Here is a 26327-nt window from a genome sequence, read left to right on the forward strand (position 1 = left end):
TTTTTACTATATTCACAGATATGTGCAACCCATCACCACAATCAATTTAAGAACATTTTCATCATCCCAAAAGGAAATCTTGAATCCTTAAGCCGTTAATCCCACTTCCTTCCACATGCCCAGCCCTAGGCAACCACTAATCTACCTTCCATCTTTTTAAATACATTTGCCTATTCTAGACATTATATGTAAGAGGAATCATATAATATGTAGCCTTTTGGGACTGGCTTCTTTCATTTAGCATAATATTTTCAAGGTTCATCCATGTTGTGGCACAAGTCAATACTTTGAGTAATATCCCATCATGTAGATATTCCATATTTTATTTATCCATTCATTAGTTGATAGACATTTAAGTTGTTCCCATTTTTTGACTACTATGAGTAAGGCTGCTATGAACATCGGTCTGCAAGTAACCTGATATTTTACCCCTAATTTTTTTATATTCATATCTAAGAGATAAACACATTTTCCCACATAGCCACAATGTCATCCAAATTAGCAATCCTCTAATAACCCAATCAAGGTACAAATTTCTTGGGACTTCCCTGGCGGTCCAGTGGTTAAGACTCCATGCTTCCAATACAGGGGGCACAATTCAGATTGGGGTTTCATCTTTCCCCAGGTGGTATCCAAGTTCCTGGGGGTTTACAGAGTGTGGATGTGTATAGAGGGGTGGGTCTTGGGTGCCTGGACAGCCATCTCTCCATGGCATCCACTGAAGCATTCCCATGGCCCTCTGTCCACTCAGTCCATGCAGATCAGCACCAGATCAGATTCCCCTCAGCCTGAATCTGTTTCCACATCAGGTCCGACTGCTTGCCGCTCAAAAATCAATACTCGAGAGGAAAATGTTGGTAGAGAGGAAAGATGCTTCTAATCAGAACACTGGCAATCTGGGGAGATGGTGGGCTCAGTGTCCCCCAAAAACCACCTCTGAAGATTCTGCTCAGCCATGAAAGTTTTTCAGGGGAAAAAAGGAAGTAATCTCAATTAATCATTGAGATAGGGGGTCAGAGTCGTCACCATCTCCCACTGTGTGCAGGCTTGTCCACTTCTTGTGAGTTTTCTTTAGATGCTATCTTGTTCACACAGTTTGTTCTTGAGATTACTGAAGGGGAATCTAGGGATGAGATCTGGTCATCTGTTAATTATTTATTCTTCATTTCTACTTCTTTGATCTGCAGAAAGAGCCAACAGGTTAGGCAAGGTATTGTGTGATCAAAAGATTTGAAAGGTGTGCTAGGGCCAGAGGTGAGTAGATCATGGGGGTGCCTGGTTTAAGGTTAGTGACAAGACAAAAGGGGCCTCCCGCAGAGAACTTTTTCCTGCAAAGAGCTCTTTCCTACCAAAAGCTGCTTACCAAACAAGATCTCCTTAGGTCACCTGGCTCTTTGGTCCTTGTCTATGATATTCTTGAGCACACAGGAAACATTTTATGTCTCCAGTTCTCAGCTGTGGGATTAGGCAGTCCATGGGGCCATTTTCGGTCTGATTGTCCAGACCCGCCCATGCTGTCCAGCGTGGTCTCCAGCCACAGGTGGCTGCTGAACTTTTTCTTTTTTTAATTGGAATCACATATTTCTATTCACAGATTATTTTAAAGCAGAGCAAATATCACAAGATACATTTGAGCCTGATGGTTCTTCTCTGAAAATCATTATTATACATTTGCATTTCCTTAAGTACTGATTCCTTTTCTTTTTTTTAATTTTTTTATTGGAGTATAGTTGATTTACAATGTTGTATTAGTTTCTGTTGTACAGCAAAGTGAGTCAGTTATACATATACATATATCCACTCTTTTTTAGATTCTTTTCCCATATAGGTCATTACAGAGTATTGAATAGAGTTCCCTGTGCTATTCAGTAGGTTCTTATTAGTTATGTATTCTATATATAGTAGTGTGTATATGTCAATCCCAATCTCCCAATTTATCCCTCCTCCCCCGCCCCCCGCTTATCCCCTGGTAACAAGTTTGTTTTTACATCTGTGACTCAACTTCTGTTTTGTAAATAGGTTCATTTGTACCATTTCTTTAGATTCCACATATAAGTGATATCATACGATATTTGTCTTTCTCTGTCTGACACTTAATTGAAATATGGCTAATCCAAACTGGGGTGTGCTGTGACTATAAAATACACACTAGATTTCAAAAACTTAGTACAGAAAAATGCAAAACATCTCATTAATAATTTCTCTATCAATTACATGTTGAAATGATAATATTTGGATACGCTGGGTTAAATAAAATATTTAAAATTAATTTCACCCATTTCTTCTTACTCTCTTTAATGTGGCTACTTACTAGAACACTCAAAATTACATATGTAGCTCAAATTATATTTCTGTGTGCTGGTCTAGATTTTCCATGTGGCCATTTCTCCCCTACTATGCCACTTCCTCTTCTCTGCCACGAGGCAGGAGGATTCTGGTGTTCTACCTACTCCACAAACTCTATTCTGGAATGGGGTTCAGCAGGGTGGGAGATAGCGCCCAGGCCCCTTTCTCAGGAACACTCGCTGGTATCTTACTTGTTTCCTTTTCCTCAACTTTCCTTTCTCCTCCCAATTAGACCATATTTAGTCAGGGAGGAGGTAGTACAGCTTATCAGCCTGTCTTCCAAAACTGTTGTTTATACCCCACCTGAGTATTTGAAAGTCAAAAGCCAAGAATTCGACTCTGGTTCTACTGTGTTATTCTTACCTGGAGGCAATCTGGGCATGAAACACTCTCACTACTGCCCGGAATGGGGGAGTCATTACAGAGAAGCAGGAAATACTGGAAATTAAAACTGCATTAGTTACTCTACCAAAGCATTACCCATCATTCTAGAAACATGTGTTGCGCAGTGATTCTGTCAAATGCTATGCTAGGATTTGGGAATAGTGGGATGAAGGAGACCTAGGCCCTACTGTCAAAGAGGACAGGCCTAGTGGGTGATTTAAGTATATAATCCTTAGTTGCAGTGAAATTTTAGAGGCGCTGACGCTGAAGTATCTGTTCAGGACACAATGGGGCACAAGAAAAGGGCTGACTGGCCAATTCTGCTGCAGGGTGGGGGCAGAGCACCCAGTAAATGCAAGCCAAAGCACTGTGGGAATCAAACAGTTTGTTATGGACTCTTCAGGCCTCAGGAAAGTCACTTTCTGAGCCTTGGTTTCCTCATCTGAGAATAATATGGATGATTTTGACCATTTCCTCTCTCTTAATGCACTGTTGTGAAAGAGAAATATTCATTAAATAAATATACCAAAATCTTAGCATGGCTTGGCATTGGGTGGGGGGATTATGGGTGACTATTATTTTGTACTTAATATTCTGTATTACCCAACTTTATATAATAAACAAGTATTACTTTTATAATCCGTTTAAAAAAGAAAAATTTTATTTTAAATTTTGCCTTTGCTGCCAAACTTTTTGAACTAATGGTCTATACTGGCTCCCTGCACTTCCTCCCCATCCACTGAATCCAACCATTGTAATCTGGCTTCCACCCCCTCATCAAAACGTCTCCGGTGGCCTCCCACTTGCCAAGGCCAATGACCTCTTTTCAACCCTTGTCCAACTTGACTTCTCCACAGCATTAACACAGCTCCTTAACCTTTCTGAAAATCATTGCTTAAATTATAGAAAGAATGGACCTGTACTACAAAAAACAAAACAAACTATCATCTACAGTGTCACCACCATAATATAACCAAGGTCACTTTGGTATATTTCCTGCTAGTCTTTTTACTTAAGTATTTTTTTACATCATTATGGCATGAATGTAAATCCATTTTTGAATTTACCACCTCTTGCTTGAAACTCTCCTTATTTCCACAAAACAACTGTTTCCTGGGTTTTCAATAATTTACTCATCTCTTAAACTTGTACACTAATGCACTACTTTGCATAAAATTTTCTGAAGTGCTTGTTAAAGTGCAGGTCCCTGGACCCCACTCTACCCCCTCACAAATATTCTATTTCATTAGGATTGGTTTGGACTCAAGAGCCTATGTTTCTATTTTTAGTTTTTTAAGGAACCTCCATACTGTTCTCCATAGTGGCTGTATCAATTTACATTCCCACCAACAGTACAAAAGGGTTCCCTTTTCTCTACACCCTCTCCAGCATTTATTATTTGTAGATCTTTTGATGATGGCCATTCTGACCGGTGTGAGGTGATACCTCATTGTGGTTTTGATTTGCATTTCTCTAATAGTTAGTGATGTTGAGCATCTTCTCATGTGCCTCTTGGCCATCTGTATGTCTTCTTTGGTGAAATGTCTATTTAGGTCTTCTGCCCATTTTTTAATTGAGTTGTTTGTTTTTTTGATATTCAGCTCCCTGAGCTGTTTATATATTTTGGAGGTTAATCCTTTGTCCGCTGCTTCATTTGCAAATATTTTCTCCCCTTCTGAGGGTTGTCTTCTCATCTTGTTTATGGTTTTCTTTGCTGTGCAAAAGGTTTTAAGTTTCATTAAGTCCCATTTGTTTATTTTTGGTTTTATTTTCATTACTCTAGGAGGTAGGTCAAAAAAGATCTTGCTGTGGTTTGTGTCAAAGAGTGTTTTTCCTATGTTTTCCTCTAAGAGTTTTATAGTGTCCGGTCTTACATTTAGGTCTTTAATCCATTTTGAGTTTATTTTTGTGTATGGTGTTAGGGAGTGTTCTAATTTCATTCTTTTACATGTAGCTGTCCAGTTTTCCCAGCACCACTTATTGAAGAGGCTGTCTTTTCTCCCTTGTATGTTCTTGCCTCCTTTGTCATAAATTAGGTGACCATACGTATGTGGGTTTATCTCTGGGCTTTCTATCCTGTTCCATTGATCTATATTTTTGTTTTTGTGCCAGTACCATACTGTCTTGATTACTGTAGCTTTGTAGTATAGTCTGAAATCAGGGAGCCTGATTCCTCCAGCTCTGTTTTTCTTTTTCAAGATTGCTTTGGCTATTCAGGGTCTTTTGTGTTTCCACACAAATTGTAAAATTTTTGTTCTAATTCTGTGAAGAATGCCATTGATAGTTAAGACCCAGCAATCCCACTACTGGGCATATACTTTGAGAAAACCATAATTCAAAAGGACACATGTTCCCCAATGTTCATTGCAGCACTATTTACAATAGCCAGGACATGGAAACACCCTAAATGTCCAATGATAGATGAATGGATAAAGAAGATGTGGTACATATATACAAAGGAATATTACTCAGCCATAAAAAGGAATGAAATTGGGTCATTTGTAAAGATGTGGATGGACCTAGAGTCTGTCATACAGAGTGAAGTTAGCCAGAAAGAGAAAAATGGTATAGATGAACCTGTTTGTAGGAAAGGAATAGAGACACAGATGTAGAGAATGGACATGTGGACACAGGGGGGGAAGGGGAGGATGGGACGAATTGGGAGATTAGGTTTGACATAAATACACTACCATGTGTAAAATAGCTAGTGGGAACCTGCTGTATAGCACAGGGAGCTCAGCTTGGTGCTTTGTGACGACCTAGGTGGATGGGATGGGGGGTGGGGGGGAGGGAGGTCCAAGAGGGAAGGGATATATGTATATATATAGCTGATTCACTTCATTGTACAGCAGAAACTAACACAACATTGTAAAGCAATTATACTCCAATTTTAAAAAACAAAAAAACAAAAACCAAGGGCCTGTGCTTCCTGCTTTCTATAGCAAGTGGTCCAGAGATCCTACTGAGAAACACTGCTGCAGACTCACCCCTCCACAGCAACCAGCTAACCAACCAACTGAAGACCAAAAGTAACTTTGGAAATGCAAACCAGTCCTTCCTAATCATCAGATTCTCTAGGGGTTGGGTTTGAGTATCTGTCTATTTTTTAAGCCCTTCTTGTGATTCTAATGAGCCACGGCCTTAACTACAACTACATTATTCTATTTGCATTTCCCACTCTCAAGTCTCATATCCTTTGCCTGCACTGTTCCCTTGGCCTGGATTTCCATTCCTCCTCACATTCATCCTTGAAGCCCAGCTCAAATGTGGCCTCCTCTGAAAACTTCACAGAGGCTTCTTTTCTATCTCCTCTGTCTTTCTTTCCCACTCACAAATTAGAGTTAGTCCTTTAAATGTCTATGACTTTAGGCTGGGCAACGAGCTACTTGAGAGCAAGTATAGTGGATGTATTAGTTATCTATTCCTGAGTAACAAATTTCCTCAGAACTTAATGGTTTAAAACAACAGTAAACATTTATTATCTCACAGATCTCATAACATCTGCAGTTCAGGAATTCAGAAGCAGCTTAGCTGGGTAGTTCAGGCTTGATTCTCTCATGAAGTTGCAGTCAAGGTGTAGGCCAGGGCTGTAGTCGTCTGAAGGTTTGACTAGGGCTGGAAAATCCACTTTCCAGATGGCACACTTAAGTGGCTAGCAAGTTGGTACCAGCTATTGACAGAGGGCCTCTGTTACTCTTCATGTGGATCTCCTCATAGGGCTGCTTGGGCATCCTCACAACATGGTGGCTGGCTTCCTTCAGAGTAGGTATTCTAAGAGAGAGCAAGATAAAGTCTACAATGTCTTTTATGACCTAGCTGTGAAGGTCACACACCATCACTTCTGTAGGATTCTGTTGGTCACACAGGTCAACCATGATACAATGTAGAAGATTATGCAAGGATATAAAAATACCAGGAAGTGAGGATCATTTGGGGTCATCTTTGAGGCTGGCTACCACAGAGAATATCTATTATTTTTGTGTATCAGTCACCCTTTGCTCTGTGTGGGAAACACATTTCATGTTATACAACCAGGTTGAAGCTTCCTCATCTGAGAGGGAAGCATATAACCTAAGCCTGGCCAATTTGAATATTCCATTCCTCTGGTCAGAGTGGTCAGTTAAACAGGCACGTGATCAACTAGAGATAATCAGAATCTTTCTGAATTTTGATATATGGATTCTGAGGGAGAGAGGGTCTCTATTCTGCTATTTTGAGCTCTAAGAATGATCTTAGAAGATCATTCTTAAGAAGCTGGAGCTTCTTAAGACCATTTGTTCAGGTCATATTGGAGGAAGCTATCTTTAGTAAGAGAAAATGAGGTCAGCACACAAAGAGAGGCAAAGACGAGTGGAGATGAATAGAGAAAAAGGAGTCCTGATGAAATCATTTGAGCTCCCTTGATCCAGTCATGCCTGAATTTACACACAGACTTTTCAGTTACATGAGTCAATAAATTTCCTTTTTTCTTTAAGCTAGTTTAAGTTGGATTCCTATCACCTGCAATCAAAACAACTCCAACGGATCAGCAGGGTCTGTATCTTATTCCTCTTGAGTTTTCAGCATTGGGTTCCAAGTACTCAACTCAAGTTGGATGAATACATTAATTAATTATTATATTTTTACATAAAAGTAATCTGATACATGCAAACGTTGGGAATTTTTTAAAAAAGAATTGGCAACTTACCAAGTAAGTAACAGTTATGAGAACACTAAAAATTCTAGAACCTTTAAAAATTTGGTGATCTGGCAGCCCACAGAGCCATTATGTTAGTCTGGTTCTCAGTTTCCTAGAGTTCTGTGTGATGTGGTTGAATGAGTGACTGACCAGCATTCTGAGAACATGCAGAGCAAGGCTGAGGAAAGGAGGACTGTGGGAGATGCACACCAGGTTGCCTCGGTGACAGGGAAATGGAAGAAGGCCCTAAATGCACCTCGCAACACTCGGGTAACACTTGGTAAAATTACATAGTGGGAATTAGAATGAGTAAATCAGCCAAGGACATCCACAGGATGCTGGCTATGGGTGGTGGGTTTCTGGTCTCTCTAAGAACCATGCCCAGAGAGGAACTTGCAAAAGCAAGATGCAAGATCAGATTTATACCTGCAGGTAAAGAGTTCACCAAATGACTGTGCTAGTAATCAGATTATCCCAACTCTTGCCCTGGTTGAGGGACTACAGGGAACAGAGAAAAATATGGCTTCATGAAGGAATGTTTTGCTGTGACTTAGATGTGTGAGCAGTTGTTCTGGTATAGGATGATATAGGGAGACATAAAAGGAAGGAAGCCAAATATGGGAAAGAGAAGCAAATTGTCGCCTGCCTGCCTTTCTCGTCAAAGTCTTCTAATACTCAGCAGCTTTGTTGCGTCTAGAAAAACTGTTATACACATCATCAACCAAGTGACAGGTCTTTATTTTTAATTCATCACTGAAGCCCTGCTGCCCAAATGATGCCTGACAGAAAAATCTCTTGTTGGTGAGGGCCTTTTCTCAAGCCAAGGAAAACCTCAGAATTCCCTAGTTTTCCCCTGGGGCTCTTAAAGCAAGTCCAGTTTTCTTTAATTCTATAAACTCCTGTGGCTCCTGGTCACTTACTGACTGCTATTTTTCAGAAAGCAAACTAGTGTCTATAACAGTAAGAGCCTGGATTCAAACTGCCTGGGTTCAAACCACAGCTTCCCCACTCACTTTGTCTGTATCATCTAGGACAAGTCATACTTTGTGCCCCAGTTTCCTTGCCAGTAAAATGGGGTTAATAATGTGATAATAGTATCTCTTTATAGAGTTATGACAAGTATTAAATGAATATATATATGTAGAGAGAGAGAGTTTAGAACAGTGCCTGACACATAGTAAGCCGTTTTTAATTTTTTGATATTATTATTATTATATTGACAAAACCACATTTCTATGAAACTTCCTCAAATCTTTGTCATTGTACATAGACTTTTTTTTCCTATTGGTCCTCTTTTTTTTTTCATTAAATACATCTCATGAGAACTATTTGTGGATCAAATGTTGTCAACTGGCTTAAGCCAGTTTGGTGGCACACAATCGTCAGTGTCCTGGTGGAACCTCTGACAATTTGTCCCTTTAGAGCCTGGAGTTCCATGAACTTGGAGCTCCTGACCAGAACCTGTCAGGAAAACTTGAACTGGACACCACAGTGTTGTAGAGCAGGATCCAGCCACGCGTCTCATCGGATCAGGTGACAGAATCCTGCACTAAGTGGCAAGCACAGGACTAAACAAACACCCGGACCTAGAGCACTGTTCTGGGCTCACCCAAAACTTATGCCCCATTCATTTAAGGGTAAGATGCCTGTGCAGTGCACATACCTCAATAACCATCCATGTCACCAATAAATTATTAAGTTATTTCCAGCATCTCTTATTGCTAAAGAATAAACTCTCTAGTGTAGGTTCAGAAACAGATAGTCAAAGGAGGTGCAGTAGCCACTGTTCCAAGTCCAAGGTCCTGATTATGGCCCTTCAGTGCTGACAGACCACCCCCTAGAGTGTATATTCCCCATTAGAGCACTTTAAAGTGTTCATTAACAACTCCTAGGGTTTAATAGAATATTAAAACTATTTCTTTAAAGCACACACATAGGGACTTCCCTGGTAGCACAGTGGTTAAGAATTCACCTGCCAATGTAGGGGACACAGGTTCAAGCCCTGGTCCGGGAAGATCCCACATGCCACGGAGCAACTAAGCCTGGGCACCACCACTACTGAGCCTGCGCTCTAGAGCCCGCGAGCCGCAAGTACTGAGCCCATGTGCCACCACTACTGAGCCTGCACTCTAGAGCCCGCGAGCCGCAAGTACTGAGCCCATGTGCCACCACTACTGAGCCTGCACTCTAGAGCCCGCAAGCTGCAACTACTGAGCCCACACGCCACAACTTCTGAAGCCCGCGCACTCTAGAGGCCGTGTGCCACAACTACTGAGCCCACACACTGCAACTACTGAAGCCCTTGCACTCTATGGCCCATGGGCTACACCTTCTGAGCCCGCATGCTGCAACTACTGAAGCCTGGGTGCCCAGAGCCCGTGCACCACAATGAAGAGGAGCCCCCACTCGCCACAACTAGGGAAAGCCTGTGTGCAGCAACGAAGACCCAGCACAGCCAAAAGTAAATAAATAAATAAAATTTTTAAAAAATGACATCAGCTGGCAAAATGCTCTCTTTGCAAGGTACCTTCACACCTCTTGACTTTATAATCTCCGAAAAATGTGTTTTCAGCTGCGTGGGTGGGTTGGAAGTGATTCTACATGTGACTCAGGCACCAACTAGACCTCCTTAATTCCAAGATTATCAGTGGGAAACAGTTTTCAAAGAAACAGATTTTTGATGAAGCAAGTGGAATTTCAGAACTTAAATATCGGTGTATTGACACGGAAGATCTTTGCAACTTTTGCTGTCTATAGAAAACAACTTTGGTTTACAGTACAAAAGCCATGCAGCCAAAACGGTAGGACAGAGTTCACTGACATGTTTATTTAGGGCACACCTCACCCCTTTGCTTTTGACATTGAACCAAAAGTAGGTCACAGTAGGCAAAATAGTAAAAGAAAATATAGATATTTATTTTTAGTGTCCTTGATGGTACATACGTTTGGCACTAGTTAACTGTACAGAGGGCAGCAGGAGGGCACAGATCCTTTCTGCAGGTTAAGGGAGAGAAGGCAGAAGGAAGGAAAGATTAAGAAGGGCAATTGCCAAAGACAAGCTTTGTCTAGTTTGAAGTGGATGGTGTATCACTAAAAACCTGAACCAAAGTTTTTTGGTTTGGTTTCGTTTTTCGTTGTTATGTTGTTAGGGAAAATGAAGGAACCCTGTGATTTTTTTTTTTTTTTTTTTTTTTTTTGGCCACATTGGGTCCTTGTTGCTGCGCGCGGGCTTTCTCTAGCTGCAGTGAGCGGGGGCTACTCTTCGTTGTGGTGCTCGGGCTCTAGATGCGCGGGCTTCAGTAGTTGTGGCACGCAGGCTCAGTAGTTGTGGCTCTTGGACTTGGTTGCTCCGCGGCACGTGGGATCTTCCCGGACCAGGGCTCGAACTCGTATCCCCTGCATCAGCAGGCGGATTCCCAACCACTGTGCCACCAGGGAAGTCCAGAACCCTGTGATTATTAAGGCGTAGCAATTCATTGGGGTGTAAACATGAAGCTGTTTAACTGCTCCCTGTCTCCTCTGGTAAAATCCCCCCTTTACTCTGGGCAGTGAACTCCCTTATCTTTATGATGTCTCCATCTAATTCCATAACTTCCCAGTCTTATCTCTAATGCTCAGCCCTATTCATATTCAAACGTCAATCTCACAAACAAAGCAATACAAAACTTCAATGTTAATCTAGTGGGAGGGGGATGGGAGATATGTCTGCTCTCACACCCCCGTCTTCTCCCCCTTTCCCAGACAGAAGCACCCTCGGTTTGGAGGGTGAAATGAGAATCTCCTCCCTTGGCTCCTTTGGACAGGGGGCGGTAGGTGCTACCACTGAGGTTGCTGCTGCTTCTCTAACGCCAACAGATTTTCTTCCCCCTCTAGAGCTGCCTGTGTTGGCTCTCCCTAAGTCACATGTCCCGGCCCACAGTCTCCTGACAGAGGGTCTGGCTCAGGCTCAGTCTCTTCTCTCCCTCAGCCCAAGTGGTCCTCTTGTCTAACATTCTCTTGGATGTGAAACTGGCAAGATGGCTCAAGCTCAGCTACTTTGTCTACTCCACTTACAGGAAATCCTATCCTTGCAGTACAAATGGTGGAAATGTAGTCTGGAGCCTCTTTAAGAGTGAATTAGGAAAAAAAAAAAAGGGGGGGAATCAGAGCACTTTGTAGGAGGCAAGGGGAACAATAGAAAACAATCTGTCACTAACTCAAAAGACAGACACCGTTCCTGGAAGTAATGCAATTCCAAGCTGAGGCGTGGAGCCGATTAATTAAGCTACCAATCCATCTCCTAACTCCAAACATTAATGCCCAGTACACAGATAAAGAATACATCAGGTGCTTTAATTGGTAAGACAGATACTACATTTGATTTTAGCTAATAGACAGAGAAGAGATAACAGTTCTACTTAAGCCACACCCGTTCCCTTTCACACTTGTGGTGGAAGCTGATACCTTCAGAGCCCCCCACCCCTCTCCAGTGCACCAAATCTTACCTTGATATTGCTCTAGCCTGATATAATGTTCCCGAAGAAACATCTTCCTCACTGAAAATCAGTTTTGATGTCTTGTTCCTGAGACCTTCTCCAAACACCTCCCTTATTTACTTACTCACTAAACTTAATTGATCAACTCCATCTTCTCAGCTCCCATATTTTCTGTACACTTTGGGGAGTCAAGGGACAACTCTAGGACTCAAGTTGATAGACTGTCTTTTTTTTACTTTTTATTATGAGAATTTCTAAGCATTAACAAAAGTAGAAAGAATAGTATGACAAACTGGCATGTTCTCAACACCCAGCTCAACAATTATCAACTCATGACTAAGCTATACCCCAACCTACTTTCCCTTCCCCCTGGACCATGTGTCTAAAATAAAAGAACTCTTTTTGTTGTTTTAAACATAACTGCAGGGGTTTCCCTGGTGAGCCAGTGGTTAAGAATCCGCCTTCCAATGCAGGGGATGAGGGTTCGATCCCTGGTCAGGGAACTAAGATCCCACATGCCACGGGGCAACTAAGCCCACGTGCTGCAACTACTGAGCCCGGGTGCTCTGGAGCCCATGCGCTATAACTAGAGAGAAGCCTGTGCGCCACAACTAGAGAGAAGCCCGCACACCACAACAAAGAGCCTGCAGGCCGCAGCAAAAGATCCCGTGTGCCACAACTGAGACCCGACACAGCCAAAAATAAATAAATAAAGGTCTAAATCTTAAAACTTAAAAAACTGCAGTACTGTCAACACACCTAAAAAATAAATAGCAATTCTTAATTGTCATTAAATATCTAGTCCATTTTCAAATTTCTACAGTGGTCTCATAAATTGGAATCCTAACCAGGTTTATCTTTTGTATTTGATTAAAACATTTATTGCATGAATCAGATTATACTAGGTTATGCTGTGGTAGCAAATAGCTCCAAAATCACAGTGGCTTATGACAACTTGGGTTTCTTTCCTGCTCACGTGAATTTCCACTGTGAGTCAGCTCTGCATCCTCTTCACTCTTGGCCATGGTCTGAAGAAACAGTCCCTATTTGGGATACACCCACTTCCTGGCAGATGGAAATGATGAATGGTTGAAACACAACGACTTTTAAAACTTCTGCTCAAAAGTAGCAACCATCACATCTGCTCACATTTCATTGGTCAAAGAGTGTCACATGGCCAAAGCCAATGTCAGAGGGGAGAAGGGAAGAATAAGTCTCCCACAGGAGAGGACAGCAAATACTGGGAGTAATACAATCTATCATACCTTTTAAGTCCCTTTTAATTTATGGGTTCCCTTTCTCATCTTTTTTTTTTTTTTTCCCCAATTTACTAGCTGAAGGAGTTGGGTCATTTATGCTGTAGAATTTCCTATATTCTGGATTTTGCTAACTGCATCCCTGTGCACATTTATTCAACATGTTGCTTTGTCACCTCTACTTCTACTAAACCTGTGTTTAAATATAGAGGCATTATCAGATGCAGGTTCAAATTTTGGCCAAGTATATTTTCTAGGTGATCATGTGTGTTATGTTAATTATCTCTTGCATAACAAATCATCCCAAAATTTGGTGGCTTAAAACAACAATAATCATGTATTATCTCATGGTTTCTGTAGATCAAGGATTCAGAGAGGGCACAGGGGGATAGCTTGTCTCTACTTTATGATTTCTGGGGTCTAGCTGGAAAATTCAAAGGCTGGAGGACTAAAATCCTCTGAAGGCTTGACTGAGGCAGAAGTTTGTTCAAGGTGGCTCACTCACTTGGTTAGCAAGTTGGCGTTGGTAAATTGGTCTTTTCTCTGTGGGCCTGTCCACAGGGCTGCTTGAACATCTTCACAACGTGGTGGCTGACTTCCCCCAGAGTGATTGATCCAAAAGACCAAACACTGAAGCAGCATTGCCTTCTATGACCTAGCTTATGAATTGATACACTGACACTTCCATTGGTCACAAAATCGGCCCTTATTCATTGTGGAATATCTACACAAAGGCATGAATACCAAGAGAGAAGGTTCACTGGGGGCCATCTTGGAGGCTGGCTACTATACGTATCAAGTAGTTTTTGATGTGAAAATAATAATTAGGAACAATCTATATCATGTTATGTGAGACAATGGTTTCTAGCATTTGGGATGTCATGATCCAGTAGGATTTCAGGCGGGAAATAGGGCCTAAATGGAACTATTAGATCTTTATTTTACCATGTAAAGCCACTTAGAAAGTAATCTGTTAATTCTACCATTATCATTTTTATCATTTTTTTTTTAAAAAAGGCCTTTTTCATACAGAAGTAGATTATCTCAGAATGAAGAATGATCATTTTAGATGTGAAGCATAGAGAACTCTCCTAAACTGCTGGTGGGAATGTACATTGGGAATCCACTTGGAAAACATTCTGTAGTCCAGTTGAGAATTCACATACTCTATCACCCAACAATTCCACTCCTAGCTATACACCCTAAAGAAATGTATACATACACACCCATAATCATGTATAAGAATGTTTACGGCAGCATGTGGAACCTAGAAAAATGGTACAGATGAACCAGTTTGCAGGGCAGAAATAGAGACACGAATGTAGAGGACAAACGTATGGACACCAAGGGGGGAAAGTGGTGGGGGGGGTGGGTGGTGGTGGTGTGATGAATTGGGAGATTGGGATTGACATATATACACTAATATGTATAAAATGGATAACTAATAAGAACCTGCTGTATAAAAAAATAAATAAAATAAAATTCAAAAATTAAAAAAAAAGAATGTTTACAGCAGCATGTTAATAATAGTCCTGAATTGGAAACAAACCAAATGCCCATCAACAGTAGCATAGATATACAAATTGATGTATATTCATACTGTGTGATTCCATTTATATAAATTCCCCAAACAAGCCATACTGAAGTATAATGCTTTGGGATGCAAGCATAAATTTTTTTTCAAAAAAAAAAGACCAAGAGTATGATTATTATAAAGGTCAAGTCATGGTTACCTTTTGGGGGAGGGAGGGTTTTCTGATTTTGAAGAGACACAGGTGGAGAGGGCTGGGGTGTTGGCAATGTTTTATTTATTGACCTGAGTGATAGTTACACAGATATGGCTTTGATAACTCATTAAGTGGCACATTTAATGTTTCTTTCTGTCTGTGTCTATATTTTACCATAAAAAGGGAGTTTTAAGAAGGAAAATAATAGTCTTTTTAATTAAAAATTTTAATTTTAGGGGAAACTTCAAAAAAAAAAACAAAAAACCATCTGTTCTTTCTCGGCTCTATCATCCCCCTCCCACCCATTTTTCCATACGGGGTGTCGGCGGGATCTCTGCTAGTTCCGGCACTGACAGCTTCACACGAGACACTTTCACATGTCCCTGACTTGGTGGAGCAGGAATGGATGTGGTTACACACACACACACACACACACACACACACACACACGTGAAGCTTCCCTCCCGGTGCTTCAGGAAGAGGAAGTACCTTCTCTTCCCTGGTTGGTGAGAAGAGGGAATAGCCTCTCCTCAAGGACTCTGCAGCCCCCCACACCTCCTGCCAAATGTCCCCAACTTGTTCCCAGGTGGTCTGGGCAGGAATGACAGCAGACTTGACGGCTCTTCTGATGGGCACCGTCAGCTCGCCCTGCCAGCAGCCCCAGTGCCTGGCAGTGCCCTAGACTAAGGCTGAGTGGTGCTTCATGCTATGGTTCTCAGCAGTGGGCCTGAATAGATCATTTTAGTACTGGGCACTTTACAGCATCTTGTTACACCACTATTGATGGAGCGTCTAGTATATGCCAGGGATTTTGCTAGTTGTTTCACCTCATGCAGTGTTTACAATTTACAATATTTTATTTCATGCTCATAACAATCCTATGTAACAGGTGGAAGATATCTAATTATTTCCGCTTTTCACATGGGTCATTGAGTCTCTAAGGTCTGAGTGTCTTAGGTAAAACCACTCTAAAGGGCTAGTCATACCTCTGAATACTTGCCATACCCAGCCTCATGGTAGAAAAGTAGCCCTGGGTGGTTCCTCAGACAGAGTTTGTTTAATGCTATCTCCTGACCCATCTCCCACCCCCAGTCCACAGCCGATTTTGCCAGAAGTGGTTGATTGATTCAAGGACAGCCAAGCTATAGGGCCGAGATATATGGGATGGCCTGGAGAAACAGATCTGCCCAAACAGGAATAATGGTGGTTAGGTAGATAATTAGATTATCTCAGAAACATTTCATGAGAAATACAAATTAGGTGTTGGAAAAGCTAAAAGACACCAGAGATGAGAAAATTCTGCACAGATACCACAGGCAGTAGGAATAATCAGTAAACAGAGAGTATGAGTAAGAGTAATATAACTGTGCATAGAAAGGACACTTTTGAAGGGCAGTTTGATAGTACCTATCAAAATAGTAAAAGCAGAAATGTTTTGATACAGCAATTCCATTTATAAGAATGTATCATGCAGAAATACTTAAATAAGCAGGCAAGGTTTTATGTACCAGGATGTGTACTGCAGTATTATTCATAGTAACAAAAAACTGTAGACAACCCAAATGTACATCTTTGGGGAAATGATTAAATTAATTATGTTATTAGTATCTAATGAAATGCTATGCAGCTATTAAAAAGAATGAGCTATGTGTTACAAGGAGAAATGATATCCTTAACATATTATGTAATGAATAAAAATTTGTAAAATAATATTCATAGCATTTTCTAAGAATTTTATAAACAACTATAAATATATGTAAAACATGTATATGTAATAGATATACATTCACATGTACCTCATATATATATTTGTATGTGCATAGAAAAATGTCTAAAACGTTATATAACAATATATTGACAGTGATTATCCTTTAAAGAATAGGAGCACTATGGTAGTTCTAAAGTATGTCTACAAGTACTTCAGTACTCCTGTCTCCAAAAGGTGAGGACCAATTTCCCTCCCCTTGAGTGTGGCCTGGATTTGGTGTGTGTCTGTGTGTGATTCCTGAGATTAGGTCATACAAGACTTTCAGCCTCCTCCTTGCCATCTTTTGGATCACTCACCCTGGGCATAACTAGCTTCCACCTTGTGAAAACACCCAGCAGCCCTGTGGTAAGGTCCACGTGGTAAAGAACTGAGGCCTCCTGCCAACAACCAGCACTAACTTGCCACGTGTGTGGGTGGATCCTACCTTGTTAGCGGATCTTGCAGCCCCAGTCAAGCCTTCAGATGACTGCAATCCCTGCTGGCGCCATGACTGCAATTTGTGAAAGACTCTGAGCTGAGAACCACCCAGCTAAGCCACTTTAGATTACTGACCCACAGAAGCTGTGTGAGATAATAGATATTTATTGGTTTAGGCCATTACATTTTGGGGATAATTTTTTATGCAGCAACAGACAACTAAAATGAGTATGAAGAGGAGAAGGGTAACGGAGAACAATTTACTGTAAAAATTTTACTCTAAATTTTTTTTATATTCCTCTTCATTGTTTACATTTTTATAATTAGCATTTATGATTTTTAAATTAAAAAACTTTAAGTTGAAAAGGGCAACCTTTATGGAAAAGTACTAGCTCACATTGGCTAGACCTAGAAAGAATAATATATATTTCAAAAAGCATGTAAGAAACTCAATGACTAGTACTGGTGACTGCACATATAAACAGGCCAAAAATATAAAAATATCTCCTCTCAGTGATATAAAACATAAAACTTTGCCAGTCATCGATCATTATGTTTTTCTAACTAAATATTATCCAGTCATCCCTGACTTGCAAAGGAGAAAACCACAGAAGGGCATTTCTCTCTGTTGTACAAATATTTATGTTTGTGTTAACAAAGGACAAAGGACCCCTTTCTGATTTTTTTTCTTAGAGAACCAGTACTTAAATTGGCAGCTTTGATTAATGGTAATGCCACTAGTTAAGACACCAGTTAAAGAAGTTAAGTAAGTATTTAACATCTGCTTCTTTCTCATCAACTCCACAGCCTTCCTCTGGGTTGTACCCATTAGAACTTCAGTTTTTGTATTCTGTTCTCATCATTTTTTATCTCTGCAGTCCTTGGACAAACTCAGAAAGTCAGTCTAGCCAGGTTGCAAAGTAAGAACTTCCTAAAAAAATACCAGTGACTTAACAACTTCCCCTGTTCATAGTTACATTTAATTCCTTTTGAGCTAATGGCACCAGGGAACTGATGTCTGCATCCTGGAGCAAACATTCTCATCATTTCTTCCTCTCCATTTAAAAACCTTCCTGGGACTTCCCTGGAGGTCCAGTGGTTGGGACTTCGCCTTCTGATGCAGGGGGTGCGGGTTCGATCCCTGGTCGGGGAGCTAGGATCCCACATGCCTCACAGCCAAAAGCCAAAACATAAAACAGAAGCAATATTGTAACAAATTCAATAAAGACTTTTAAAATGGTCCACATCAAAAAAAAAAAAAAAAAATCTTAAAAAAATAAAATAAAAACATTCCTTAGCCCTTACAAAAGTTAAGGGCCCCAGAGTTTTTTATGTGAGTATTGTATGTGCTGTTATATGGATTTTATCCATGTACCAGATTTTTTAAAAAGTAAATATTAATCTTGCCTGTTATATAAACTAAACATCTGTAATTTTCCATATGTAATGATACCATCAAGGGAGGAAGGAGTGTAAGAGAAGAAGGGGAAAAGTCATCAAAAAGAGAATGTTAGGCTAAGACAAAGGAATTTAGTTAGACCTAGACCATCTGCCTCTGGAAAGTTAAACTGTTCAACTTGAATTACATCATCAAAGTTGGGGTGTTCAGGGCCATTCCAGTCACGGCCATTTCGGTTAACCACCCACGTAGTATAAAAACTGCTCTCAACCTGTTCTTATTCATTTTTAGTATCCAGGCTTAATTAGTGTTCAGACAGGAACTTGACAACTACTTGAGTCATTTAAAATATGTTAGTAAAATAATTGTCCCAACATCCTCCCCTAGTCCCCTTTGCTAACACAACCAAAGCATCCACTGTAACATTCCCCAAAGAGAGTCCAGATCTATACTGTTATGACTATGAAAAGCAGGTCTTTCGTATACTGACTGTTTTATGGTCTCATTTGGATTGTGGTGGGCAAATAAGAGTGAGATAAAGTCCAAATAAACTGGCTTTCAAATTCCCATGTTTGTGTGGATTTATTTGGTCCTTTGATGTCTTTTCTGTTTCTCTGTTGGAATGTCTCAAATATGCACTTAAGTCACCCATAGAAAAGGCTGCTAATGTAAATGGACGTGTGTTTAGAATGGGCTGTCATCTTAACCTTCCCAGAGATGCAAAACCCATAAAACACAAGGGGTCAATTGGAATTACCTCTTCTGTTTCTTCTTTTAAATATGAGCGTTTGCAGAGTTCAGGTTGCCCTTTCCTTCTTGTCTCTCTGTTTATTCAGGTGACTTAAATTTTGGCTGTTATAAGGCGGGGTTGACCCTCAACTCTAGGACATTCCTCTTAAAATTGAGTTTTGACTTCCATGCCTTACTGATTATTTTAAGAGTATGATTCTGAGTCTTTGATACTCTATCTTCATAGTGATTTCCATTAAAAAAAAATAGTAATATAGGAGTGTGTAATCTGCAGTATTTGATCTCTTACTGTAAATGCTCTTTTCAAATTAAAAAGAAACATTTTGTCATAAAAGTGTTATAAAAGTAATACTAAAGAAAAATTGAGAGGCGGGGGTGGGGTGGGGATCATCTGTAATCTATAACACGCACACAAGTGTTGCTAAAATAGACCTAATCAGAGGTGAGGTGGGGCATTGACCCATGCAAGCACGCCAGGTTGGTATATTGAAGCTGGTGAGAACTTGCTGCCCAGCAGCTCTAGAACCAATGGTGTTGCAAAAGCGTAAGGACTGCCTTTTACATGTAATATAACATCACAAGCATTTTTAGGTACAGTCTTCACAAGAGGAGGAATTATATGGCTTCAAGTTTAGAATTTTTTTTTTAGTGTGTACTTAGAGAAATCAAAATCTAGCTATGTCATATCCACATCTTCAACTTTGGTTGAATACTTAAGGTCTTACCATTAGCAATGGAGTAGAAATGAGTCACAGTGAAAAAACCATTTTAAAAGCTTAAAGGATCATTCTCTCCTTACTGAAAATTACATCCCTCGTAGAAGCAGTTCTATGGTACACAACCGTGCTTTGCCTGAGACTTCTAGATAGAATCCGTATCGCAGCCATGCTTGAGTCCCTACTTCAAGTCAAGATGTGAATCCCTGTCAGTATTCGTATATTCAGAGCAATAATATTGATATATACATAATACTTTTAATGAACTTCCCAAAATTGTAAATAATCTTATGGATTAAGGGTGAGAATTATGGAACAGCCAAGAGAGCTCTTTAAAAAAATGGGGCTTCACCCTGGGTAATACGAGACATTCTGAAGGGATCACTTGAAGGTTTTTGAGGAAAAGAAATAGCATGATGCTGCCTCTCAATTTGATGGCACTGATTCACTTGGCCTCCTTAGTATCTCCTTTTCCACAATCTCGTTTTAGTCATTTTTTGTTTCTGTTCTGGTGGGTTCAATTTCAGATCCTTGGTTAGGTTAGTTTGTTTGGTCCCCTCGTGATACTAATGAAGCCACAGAAATATGGACCATTTGGCTTTGTGGAGAAAAGTATTTCTTAACAATAAACCCTTCTCTCTATTCCCTACCACCCTCTTCCTCTCGAGCCCTCAAGGTTGTGAGGTTGTGAGCAGCTGAACATGTTATACTAGGAGGCTTGGGGAAATAATAGAAAAAGCACAGATTCTGGAATCAGATGAAACTGAAATCAAATCTACATATTAGATGGGACTCTTGGACAAATTACTTGACCTGTGTAAGCCTCAGATTTCTCATCTGAAAATTAAAGTTAATATCAAAATTTGTTATGAGAATTAGATAACACAAGTGCTGTGACACACAGCTGGTATATAACAGGCATTCAGTGATGCTACTTCTCTAATGTCAGTGCAATTTGTCAACTCTTTCTGGTGCTCCCCTTCTCAGTACATGGTAGGATTGCCCTTCAAGATACACTTTTGGTTGCCTGGGGCCATGGGACTGGTTCTAGCTATTGAGTTGTGAGCAAAGGCGATACATATTTGAAACTGCCAGTACAAGGTTCTTTCCTTTGATGTGATGACTCGCAACATTCAAGGTGGTGGCTTCTCTCAGCTTGGGTTCAGAGACTGTAATGAGAAGAGTGTCCTGCTGACCCATGAAGGCTGAAGAGAATGAACAAGGAACAAATTTTGATATCTTCAGCCACTGAGATTTTAATATTGTGACTGTAGCATAACCCAACCTATCCTGTTGCTTTCCTCTACTTGAACAAGAAAGTATAAAAATGGAGAAAAGAGGACCGCAATTTAATTAGTGGATTGAGGAGACATCTGATAGGTTCTTTGATTTCACCCTGGTCAATATGGTGAAGTTATATTTCCAGACAGAAGCTAGAAATAGCTTTTCTGATGTTGGGAGTGAATCCATATTTCAGTCCAAGTAGGGGAGCTTGAAGAAGCAGAGATATGAGGGCAAGCTATTTATGGTGTCGTATACTAACCCTTAGGAAAGTCTTGACAAATCTCCTAGGGTTTTTAAGTAAATTTCAGATTTACTTTTGGCTGAATCAACAACATTCTCTTCTCCCTACCCCCACCACCAGTCTTACTTAGAAAGCATTAAAATGTTCTTGAGTTGCAAAGAAACTAATCTACTATATTCATAAATGAAAATAAAGCAAGCATCTCTTAGAAATGAACATGTCTTTCCACCAAACAAAATAAACGTTCATCAAAATATTTCAATGTCCTGGAAAAGAAGAAGTAAAACTGTCACTGTTTGCAGATGACATGATACTATACATAGATAATCCTAAAGATGCCACCAGAAAACTACTAGAGCTAATCAGTGAATTTGGTAAAGTTGCAGGATATAAAATTAATGCACAGAAATCTCTTGCATTCCTACACACTAATGATGAAAAATCTGAAAGAGAAATTAAGGAAACACTCCCATTTACCACTGCAACAAAAAGAATAAAATACCTAGGAATAAACCTACCTAGGGAGACAAAAGACCTGTATGCAGAAAACTATAAAACACTGATGAAAGAAATTAAAGATGATACCAACAGATGGAGAGATATACCATGTTCTTGGATTGGAAGAATCAACATTGTGAAAATGACTATACTACCCAAAGCAATCTACAGATTCAATGCAATCCCTATCAAATTACCAATGGCATTTTTTTTTTTTTTTACAGAAGTAGAACAAAAAATCTTAAAATTTGTATGGAGACACAAAAGACCCCGAATAGCCAAAGCAGTCTTGAGGGAAAAAAACGGAGCTGGGGGAATCCGACTCCCTGACTTCAGACTATACTACAAAGCTACAGTAATCAAGACAACATGGTACTGGCACAAAAACAGAAATATAGATCAATGGAACAGGATAGAAAGCCCAGATATACACCCATGCACCTATGGTCAACTAATCTATGATGAAGGAGACAAGGATATACAATGGAGAAAAGACAGTCTCTTCAATAAGTGGTGCTGGGAAAACTGGACAGCTACATGTAAAACAATGAAATTAGAACACCTCCTAACACCATACACAAAAATAAACTCAAAATAGATTAGAGATCTAAATGTAAGACTGGACACTATAAAACTCTTAGAGGAAAACATAGGAAGAACACTCTTTGACATAAATCACAGCAAGATCTTTTTTGATCTACCTCCTAGAGTAATGGAAATAAAAACAAAAATAAACAAATGGGACCTAATGAAACTTAAAAGCTTTTGCAAAACAAAGGAAACTACAAACAAGACAAAAAGACAACCCACAGAATAGGAGAAAATATTTGCAAACAAATCAACGGACAAAGGATTAATCTCCAAAATATATAAACAGCTCATTCAGCTCAATATTAACAAAACAAACACTCCAATCCAAAAATGGGCAGAAGACCTAAATAGACATTTCTCCAAAGAAGACATACAGATGGCCAAGAAGCACATGAAAAGCTGCTCAACATCACTAATTATTAGAGAAATGCAAATCAAAACTACAATGAGGTATCACCTCACACCAGTTAGAATGGGCATCATCAGAAAATCTACAAACAACAAATGCTGGAGAGGGTGTGGAGAAAAGGGAACCCTCTTGCACTGTTGGTGGGAATGTAAATTGATACAGCCACTATGGAGAACAGTATGGAGGTTCCTTAAAAAACTAAAAATAGAATTACCATACGACCCAGCAATCCCACTACTGGGCATATACCCAGAGAAAACCGTAATTCAAAAAGACACATGCACCCCAATGTTCATTTCAGTACTCTTTACAATAGCCAGGTCATGGAAGCAACCTAAATGCCCATCGACAGATGAATGGATAAAGAAGATGTGGTACATATATACAATGGAATATTACTCAGCCATAAAAAGGAACGAAACTGGGTCATTAGTAGAGACATGGATGAATCTAGAGACTGTCAATACAGAGTGAAGTAAGTCAGAAAGAGAAAAACAAATATCGTATATTAACGCATATATGTGGAACCTAGAAAAATGGTACAGATGAACCGGTTTGCAGGGCAGAAATTGAGACACAGATGTAGAGAACAAACATATAGACACCAAGGGGGGAAAGTGGTGGGAGCGTGGTGGTGGTGGTGGGATGAATTGGGAGATTGGGATTGACATATATACACTAATATGTATAAAATGGATAGCTAATAAGAACCTGCTGTATAAAAATATAAATAAAATAAAATTCAAAGATTAAAAAAGGACTTCCCTGGTGGCACAGTGGTTAAGAATCCACCTGCCAATGCAGGGGGACACGGGTTCGAGCCCTGGTCCGGGAAGATCCCACATGCCACAGAGCAGCTAAGCCTGTGCGCCACAACTACTGAGCCTGCACTCTAGGGCCCGCGAGCCAAAACTACTGAGCCCGTGTGCTGCAACTACTGAAGCCCGCACGCCTAGAGCCCTTGCTCTGCAATGAGAGAAGCCACCACAATGAGAAGCCTGCGCACCGCAACGAAGAGTAGCTCCCGCTCGCCGCAACTAGAGAAAGCCCGCGCACAGCAACAAAGACCCAACTCAGCCAAAAATAAATAAATAAATAAATTTATTTTAAAAAAAAGAAAGAGATTAACCAAGAGGGAAAAAAATTTTTTTTCAATGTCCTATTCCCTTCCCCCTCATAAATTTTCTAGATTTATCAGTAAAATCATCTCCTCAGAGGACTAGCTGAATATAACCTAGCAGCAATTTAAAAAACAACAGTACAACGTCAAATTCTATTTTAACAAATGTTATTACAGCCAGTGTCTCTGAATAATGAGAATGTTTTACTAGCCGTAGTTGACAAGGGATACCTTTATGCACTATTTACCATAACTAAATTCCAGAGCAACAATTGTGAAACTCTCTTAGTGCTCATCGCCATGACAGGTGACTTATAATCACGACGCTTTACAGAAAAATGAAAAGTAACCTTTATTAAGGTATTACTGTTGGCAGGCAGTATGCTGAGTGCTTAGGTCAGGATAGCACTCAGCTGCATATAACAGAAACCCGACCCCAATGGCTTAGCCAAATGAAGTTCATTTTTCTCATCTAACAAGAAGTTAGGAAGTAGGTAGCCCACTCCTGGTACAGCAGCTTGAGAAAGTCATCAAGAACTCAGGTTCCTCCTAGCTTCCTGATCTACCATTCTTAGCACGTAGTTTTTGTTCTCTTAGTTCCAAGATGGCAGCTTTTCTTCCAGGTGTCCTAATCTATACAGAAAGAAAAAGGAAGGGCAAAGAGCAAAATACACATGCCAACTAGCACTGTCCCTTTTTTTTTTTTTTAAATCAGAAACTGTCTCTTTCTTGGAAGCCCCTCCCTGTAGAACAGAATCAGATGGTCACCATAGCTGTAAGAGAGCCTGTGGACAGAGTATTTTTAGCTGGGCACATTGCCACCTCAAACAAAATTGCGTTTCTGTTAATAAAAAAGAAAAGCAGAATGGATCTTGGGTAGAAAACTAGCAATATCCTCCATTAGGCCTTAAGGGCATTATCCCTGATCTTAGCAGCGAAACTATGAAGCAGCTACTGCTATTTCCTGTTATTTTCCCCATTTTATACATTAGGAAACCGAGGCATGGAGGCTGAGATAACTTACCTAGGGTCACACAGATGGTAGGTGGAGAAACTGGAACAGGAATCTAGACACCGTTTGGAAGATGATTCTCAAGTCATCACAAAAGGCAAAAATGACAAGCTGGTCGAGTTGGGCGCTTGGTTCTCCTGGAAGGCCTCTAACTGCTTAATCAACCACACAGAGCGCCATCCCAGGGGATGGCCAAGGTCTCTTGGGCAATCTGCCAGCAGGTTCCTGCAGGAGGCAGTTATGCTGTCATACTTTCCCTGCTGTAACCACATACTCTCAGACTCCCAGTTGCCGCGAGGCAGCTGTGACAAGCATCTGTATGAGCCTGTTAATGAGGCAGAGTTCATGAGTGCAAAGTACTTGGCATATCAAGGTTCTGAGAAGCAACATGGGCTGGGGGAGGGGTGAATCAAAGGTGTGGCCTTTCTGCCCTCTGGGTTTAGGGAGTTTTGTTTCAGGCAGGGTATAAGTCACTTCAGGCTGTGCAGGGGATCCAGCTGCAGCAGCAGAGGAGAACAGACCATTTTGAAGCAATAAATATTTACAAAAATCCGAATAGTCATTAACAGGCTAATGGGTTTTTTGTTTGTTTGTTTGTTTTGGTTTTTGTTGTTTTGTTTTTTACCCACCCTGTTATCTTTATTCATTGCTTTAGTTAACTTTAGCAGTTCCTGGCCTGTAGTAAAATACGTGAAGTATAGCAACAAGAAGAAAGGCTCAGCTCAGGGCAGGAGACCAGAGGCACTGGGAGAGAGCCAGTCTTCTCAGGTTGTAAAATAAAATCTCTAGACCAATTGGACACTGGCCTCGGGCCATGGCAGTGACTAATGCCAGAGTTGTAAAAAGTGCTATGGTGGGAATGGTTAGCCAGGTTGTATTTTGTGTGTGTGTGTGTGTGTGTGTGTGTGTGTGTGTGTTGTTGGTTTTTTTCTTCAAAGCAGCTTAACATGAAACACATAATTTTCATTTGGTTTAGAATCTAAATATACAATTAAAGACTCGCTTACTTCTCTTTTTTAATTAAGAATTTAAGCAACTTTATAGAAGAAAAGAAGCCTAAGAAACATTAAGCTCTAAACTAGTTCCATTACTTCATCTCCCCTGATCTTTGTTTATATGCTTTTGTACATTTTTACACAATTGTAATTATTATAGTACACATACAGTTCTAAGTTCTACTTTTTTCCCTTAAATTTATTTCATGTGAACGTTTTCATACTTATTTGAAATACATGGGTTTGTTTTTTTTTTTAAGC

The 26327-nt window shown here is 40.2% G+C and overlaps 1 long non-coding RNA gene and 1 other non-coding gene across 2 annotated transcripts; both read right to left on the bottom strand.

Annotated features, from left to right (window-relative positions):
• Positions 1-751: 751 nt before the first annotated feature.
• LOC133097974 (uncharacterized) lies at positions 752-25204 on the bottom strand. The gene is made up of 3 exons (XR_009702092.1): positions 25084-25204; positions 6218-6501; positions 752-1181 (listed from the first exon to the last, which is right to left on the bottom strand). It is a non-coding gene; the product is annotated as an uncharacterized LOC133097974 (long non-coding RNA).
• Positions 11609-11794, bottom strand: LOC133078759 (U2 spliceosomal RNA). Its single transcript, XR_009697925.1, has one exon. It is a non-coding gene; the product is annotated as a U2 spliceosomal RNA (small nuclear RNA).
• Positions 25205-26327: the final 1123 nt, after the last annotated feature.

The sequence above is a fragment of the Eubalaena glacialis genome, chromosome 1 (assembly GCF_028564815.1).
Source record: "Eubalaena glacialis isolate mEubGla1 chromosome 1, mEubGla1.1.hap2.+ XY, whole genome shotgun sequence".
Taxonomy (NCBI): domain Eukaryota; kingdom Metazoa; phylum Chordata; class Mammalia; order Artiodactyla; family Balaenidae; genus Eubalaena; species Eubalaena glacialis.